Here is a 7,106-nt window from a genome sequence, read left to right on the forward strand (position 1 = left end):
ATCATCACACAGCCGCAGGGGGGGGGGGCTTATCATCACACAGCCGCAGGGGGGGGGGGCTTATCATCACACAGCCGCGGGGGGGGGGGGGGGGAGGCCTATCATCACACAGCCGCAGGGGGGGGGGGGGGGGGAGGCCTATCATCACACAGCCGCAGGGGGGGGGGGAGGCTTATCATCACACAGCCGCAGGGGGCGGAGGGCTTATCATCACACAGCCGCAGGGGGGGGGGGCTATCATCACACAGCCGCAGGGGGGGGGGGCTATCATCACACAGCCGCAGGGGGGGGGGGCTATCATCACACAGCCGCAGGGGGGGGGGGGGGCTTATCACACAGCCGCAGGGGGGGGGGGGCTTATCACACAGCCGCAGGGGGGGGGGGGCTTATCACACAGCCGCAGGGGGGGGGGGGGGGGAGGCCTATCATCACACAGCCGCAGGGGGGGGGGCTTATCACACAGCCGCAGGGGGGGGGGGGGCTTATCATCACACAGCCGCAGGGGGGGGGGCTTATCACACAGCCGCAGGGGGGGGGGCTTATCACACAGCCGCAGGGGGGGGGCTTATCACACAGCCGCAGGGGGGGGGCTTATCACACAGCCGCAGGGGGGGGGGGCTTATCACACAGCCGCAGGGGGGGGGGCTTATCACACAGCCGCAGGGGGGGGGGGCTTATCACACAGCCGCAGGGGGGGGGGGGCTATCATCACACAGCCGCAGGGGGGGGGGGGCTTATCACACAGCCGCAGGGGGGGGGGGCTTATCATCACACAGCCGCAGGGGGGGGGGGGCTTATCACACAGCCGCAGGGGGGGGGGGGGGCTTATCACACAGCCGCAGGGGGGGGGGGGGCTTATCATCACACAGCCGCAGGGGGGGGGGGCTTATCATCACACAGCCGCAGGGGGGGGGGGGGAGGCCTATCATCACACAGCCGCAGGGGGGGGGGGGAGGCCTATCATCACACAGCCGCAGGGGGGGGGAGGCTTATCATCACACAGCCGCAGGGGGGGGGGGAGGCTTATCATCACACAGCCGCAGGGGGGGGGGCTTATCATCACACAGCCGCAGGGGGGGGGGGGGGAGGCCTATCATCACACAGCCGCAGGGGGGGGGGGGGGGAGGCCTATCATCACACAGCCGCAGGGGGGGGGGAGGCTTATCATCACACAGCCGCAGGGGGGGGGGGCTTATCATCACACAGCCGCAGGGGGGGGGGGCTATCATCACACAGCCGCAGGGGGGGGGGGGCTATCATCACACAGCCGCAGGGGGGGGGGGGCTTATCACACAGCCGCAGGGGGGGGGGGGCTTATCACACAGCCGCAGGGGGGGGGGGGGGGAGGCCTATCATCACACAGCCGCAGGGGGGGGGAGGCTTATCATCACACAGCCGCAGGGGGGGGGGGGCTTATCATCACACAGCCGCAGGGGGGGGGGCTTATCATCACACAGCCGCAGGGGGGGGGGGGCTTATCATCACACAGCCGCAGGGGGGGGGGGGGGGGAGGCCTATCACCACACAGCCGCAGGGGGGGGGGGGGAGGCTTATCATCACACAGCCGCAGGGGGCGGAGGGCTTATCATCACACAGCCGCAGGGGGGGGGGGGCTATCATCACACAGCCGCAGGGGGGGGGGGGCTATCATCACACAGCCGCAGGGGGGGGGGGGCTATCATCACACAGCCGCAGGGGGGGGGGGCTTATCACACAGCCGCAGGGGGGGGGGGGCTTATCACACAGCCGCAGGGGGGGGGGGGGGGAGGCCTATCATCACACAGCCGCAGGGGGGGGGGCTTATCACACAGCCGCAGGGGGGGGGGGGCTTATCATCACACAGCCGCAGGGGGGGGGGCTTATCACACAGCCGCAGGGGGGGGGGCTTATCACACAGCCGCAGGGGGGGGGGCTTATCACACAGCCGCAGGGGGGGGCTTATCACACAGCCGCAGGGGGGGGGGCTTATCACACAGCCGCAGGGGGGGGGGGGCTTATCACACAGCCGCAGGGGGGGGGGCTTATCACAAAGCCGCAGGGGGGGGGGCTATCATCACACAGCCGCAGGGGGGGGGGGCTTATCACACAGCCGCAGGGGGGGGGGGCTTATCATCACACAGCCGCAGGGGGGGGGGGCTTATCACACAGCCGCAGGGGGGGGGCTTATCACACAGCCGCAGGGGGGGGGGGGCTTATCATCACACAGCCGCAGGGGGGGGGGGGCTTATCATCACACAGCCGCAGGGGGGGGGGGGGAGGCCTATCATCACACAGCCGCAGGGGGGGGGGGGGGGAGGCCTATCATCACACAGCCGCAGGGGGGGGGGGAGGCTTATCATCACACAGCCGCAGGGGGGGGGGGGGGGAGGCTTATCATCACACAGCCGCAGGGGGGGGGGGGGAGGCCTATCATCACACAGCCGCAGGGGGGGGGGGGGGGGGGCCTATCATCACACAGCCGCAGGGGGGGGGGGGAGGCTTATCATCACACAGCCGCAGGGGGGGGGGGGGAGGCCTATCATCACACAGCCGCAGGGGGGGGGGGGGGAGGCCTATCATCACACAGCCGCAGGGGGGGGGGGCTTATCACACAGCCGCAGGGGGGGGGGCTTATCATCACACAGCCGCAGGGGGGGGGGCTTATCACACAGCCGCAGGGGGGGGGGCTTATCACACAGCCGCAGGGGGGGGGGCTTATCACACAGCCGCAGGGGGGGGGGCTTATCACACAGCCGCAGGGGGGGGGGGCTTATCACACAGCCGCAGGGGGGGGGGCTTATCACACAGCCGCAGGGGGGGGGGCTTATCACAAAGCCGCAGGGGGGGGGGGCTATCATCACACAGCCGCAGGGGGGGGGGGCTTATCACACAGCCGCAGGGGGGGGGGGCTTATCATCACACAGCCGCAGGGGGGGGGGGCTTATCACACAGCCGCAGGGGGGGGGGCTTATCACACAGCCGCAGGGGGGGGGGGGCTTATCATCACACAGCCGCAGGGGGGGGGGGCTTATCATCACACAGCCGCAGGGGGGGGGGGGGAGGCCTATCATCACACAGCCGCAGGGGGGGGGGGGGGAGGCCTATCATCACACAGCCGCAGGGGGGGGGGAGGCTTATCATCACACAGCCGCAGGGGGGGGGGGGAGGCTTATCATCACACAGCCGCAGGGGGGGGGGGGGGAGGCCTATCATCACACAGCCGCAGGGGGGGGGGGGGGGGGCCTATCATCACACAGCCGCAGGGGGGGGGGGGAGGCTTATCATCACACAGCCGCAGGGGGCGGAGGGCTTATCATCACACAGCCGCAGGGGGGGGGGGGCTTATCACACAGCCGCAGGGGGGGGGACTTATCATCACACAGCCGCAGGGGGGGGGACTTATCATCACACAGCCGCAGGGGGGGGGACTTATCATCACACAGCCGCAGGGGGGGGGACTTATCATCACACAGCCGCAGGGGGGGGGGCTTATCATCACACAGCCGCAGGGGGGGGGGGGTAGGCCTATCATCACACAGCCGCAGGGGGGGGGGGGGGAGGCCTATCATCACACAGCCGCAGGGGGGGGGGAGGCTTATCATCACACAGCCGCAGGGGGGGGGCTTATCATCACACAGCCGCAGGGGGGGGGGGGGGAGGCCTATCATCACACAGCCGCAGGGGGGGGGGGGGGGGAGGCCTATCATCACACAGCCGCAGGGGGGGGGGAGGCTTATCATCACACAGCCGCAGGGGGGGGGGGGGGGAGGCTTATCATCACACAGCCGCAGGGGGCGGAGGGCTTATCATCACACAGCCGCAGGGGGGGGGGGGCTATCTTCACACAGCCGCAGGGGGGGGGGCTATCATCACACAGCCGCAGGGGGGGGGGGGCTTATCATCACACAGCCGCAGGGGGGGGGGGGCTTATCATCACACAGCCGCAGGGGGGGGGGGGCTTATCATCACACAGCCGCAGGGGGGGGGGGGCTTATCATCACACAGCCGCAGGGGGGGGGGGCTATCACACAGCCGCAGGGGGGGGGGGCTTATCACACAGCCGCAGGGGGGGGGGGGCTTATCATCACACAGCCGCAGGGGGGGGGGCTTATCACACAGCCGCAGGGGGGGGGCTTATCACACAGCCGCAGGGGGGGGGGCTTATCACACAGCCGCAGGGGGGGGGGGCTTATCACACAGCCGCAGGGGGGGGGGGGGGCTTATCACACAGCCGCAGGGGGGGGGGGCTTATCACACAGCCGCAGGGGGGGGGGGGGCTTATCACACAGCCGCAGGGGGGGGGGGCTTATCACACAGCCGCAGGGGGGGGGGCTTATCACACAGCCGCAGGGGGGGGGGGGGGCTTATCACACAGCCGCAGGGGGGGGGGGCTATCATCACACAGCCGCAGGGGGGGGGGGGCTTATCATCACACAGCCGCAGGGGGGGGGGGGGGAGGCCTATCATCACACAGCCGCAGGGGGGGGGGGGGGGAGGCCTATCATCACACAGCCGCAGGGGGGGGGGGGGGGAGGCCTATCATCACACAGCCGCAGGGGGGGGGGGAGGCTTATCATCACACAGCCGCAGGGGGCGGAGGGCTTATCATCACACAGCCGCAGGGGGGGGGGGGCTATCATCACACAGCCGCAGGGGGGGGGGAGGCTTATCATCACACAGCCGCAGGGGGGGGGGGCTATCATCACACAGCCGCAGGGGGGGGGGGCTTATCATCACACAGCCGCAGGGGGGGGGGGCTTATCATCACACAGCCGCAGGGGGGGGGGCTTATCATCACACAGCCGCAGGGGGGGGGGGCTTATCACACAGCCGCAGGGGGGGGGGACTTATCATCACACAGCCGCAGGGGGGGGGGCTTATCACACAGCCGCAGGGGGGGGGACTTATCATCACACAGCCGCAGGGGGGGGGCTTATCACACAGCCGCAGGGGGGGGGCTTATCACACAGCCGCAGGGGGGGGGGGCTTATCACACAGCCGCAGGGGGGGGGGGGCTTATCACACAGCCGCAGGGGGGGGGGGGCTATCATCACACAGCCGCAGGGGGGGGGGCTTATCACACAGCCGCAGGGGGGGGGGGCTTATCATCACACAGCCGCAGGGGGGGGGGGGCTTATCATCACACAGCCGCAGGGGGGGGGGCTTATCATCACACAGCCGCAGGGGGGGGGGGGCTTATCACACAGCCGCAGGGGGGGGGGGCTTATCATCACACAGCCGCAGGGGGGGGGGGCTTATCATCACACAGCCGCAGGGGGGGGGGGGGAGGCCTATCATCACACAGCCGCAGGGGGGGGGGGGCTTATCACACAGCCGCAGGGGGGGGGGGGCTTATCATCACACAGCCGCAGGGGGGGGGGGGCTTATCATCACACAGCCGCAGGGGGGGGGGGCTTATCACACAGCCGCAGGGGGGGGGGGCTTATCACACAGCCGCAGGGGGGGGGGGGCTATCATCACACAGCCGCAGGGGGGGGGGGCTATCATCACACAGCCGCAGGGGGGGGGCTATCCATGGGTGAACACCAGAAATCAGATACTTTTGATTGTAACCAGAGGCCGGAGATATAATAATGTCTTCACATAAAACACAATTTATTGATAAACATTAAACCAATTCCAGGGGAGAAGATACAAAGTACAATAACAATAACTTATACACAGCCGCAGGGGGTGCAGGAGGTTCGGGGGGCTCTGTCTGTACACACACATAGCGCAGAGCTGTGCCCGGACACTACATCTTCCACACCTCCGCTTGCTGTCAGGGAAGGGCTGACATCTTGCCCTGGACTCAAGCATCTTCTAGCTGAGGATCTGTTACATTGTAACGGTGCAGGTGAGGAGACATTCACAGAGGAGGGCTAGACTGACACACTGTAACAAACTTTCATCTGTGAGATGAGCAGAGAGGATTATGGTCGGGGTCCCAGGGAATGCGCGGGGCTGTATATACAGGGGATTCTTACATAAAGTCAGAGAGCAGCACCCCCCTCTTCTCTCTTCTTCTCCCCCACTCCCCTCCCTCTCCTCTTCTCTTCTCCCCTCCTCTCCCCTCTTTTTCTTCTCTCCCCCCCTCTCTCCTCTCCTCTCCTCTCCTCTCCTCCATCACATGCGGGCGCAGCCCCCGGGGTCACTTACCTGACAGAGCAGCAGCAGCTGTGTGCACAGAGAGCAGGACAGGGAGGAGTGCGGTACCGCAGCGCTTATACAGGAAGATCTCCCGCCGGCACCGCCCTGTGATTCATCACCTCTACTGCCACACCCTGGAGAGAGGCGGAACTACAGGAGGAGGGGCCTGTACACTGCAGCCATTCACTGACAGCAAGGACTGCATCACACTGCGCTGGAGGGAGGGGCCTGTACACTGCAGCCATTCACTGACAGCAAGGACTGCATCACACTGTGCTGGAGGGAGGGGCCTGTACACTGCAGCCATTCACTGACAGCAAGGACTGCATCACACTGTGCTGGAGGGAGAGGCCTGTACACTGCAGCCATTCACTGACAGCAAGGACTGCATCACACGATGCTGGAGGGAGGGGCCTGTACACTGCAGCCATTCACTGACAGCAAGGACTGCATCACACTGTGCTGGAGGGAGGGGCCTGTACACTGCAGCCATTCACTGACAGCAAGGACTGCATCACACTGTGCTGGAGGGAGGGGCCTGTACACTGCAGCCATTCACTGACAGCAAGGACTGCATCACACTGTGCTGGAGGGAGGGGTCTATACACTGCAGCCATTCACTGACAGCAAGGACTGCATCACACTGTGCTGGAGAGAGCGGCCTGTACACTGCAGCCATTCACTGACAGCAAGGACTGCATCACACTGCGCTGGAGGGGGGACTATACACTGCAGCCATTCACTGACAGCAAGGACTGCATCACACTGCGCTGGAGGGGGGGGCTATACACTGCAGCCATTCACTGACAGCAAGGACTGCATCACACTGTGCTGGAGGGAGGGGCCTGTACACTGCAGCCATTCACTGACAGCAAGGACTGCATCACATTGCGCTGGAGGGAGGGGCCTGTACACTGCAGCCATTCACTGACAGCAAGGACTGCATCACACTGTGCTGGAGGGAGAGGCCTGTACAC

At 66.8% G+C, this 7,106-nt stretch overlaps 1 long non-coding RNA gene across 1 annotated transcript; it reads right to left on the reverse strand.

Annotated features, from left to right (window-relative positions):
• Positions 1-5,578: 5,578 nt before the first annotated feature.
• LOC140111576 (uncharacterized) lies at positions 5,579-6,280 on the reverse strand. The gene is made up of 2 exons (XR_011852104.1): positions 6,139-6,280; positions 5,579-5,891 (listed from the first exon to the last, which is right to left on the reverse strand). It is a non-coding gene; the product is annotated as an uncharacterized lncRNA (long non-coding RNA).
• Between the last annotated feature and the right edge of the window lie 826 nt (positions 6,281-7,106).

The sequence above is a fragment of the Engystomops pustulosus genome, unplaced genomic scaffold (assembly GCF_040894005.1).
Source record: "Engystomops pustulosus unplaced genomic scaffold, aEngPut4.maternal MAT_SCAFFOLD_502, whole genome shotgun sequence".
NCBI classification, from domain to species: Eukaryota; Metazoa; Chordata; class Amphibia; order Anura; family Leptodactylidae; genus Engystomops; species Engystomops pustulosus.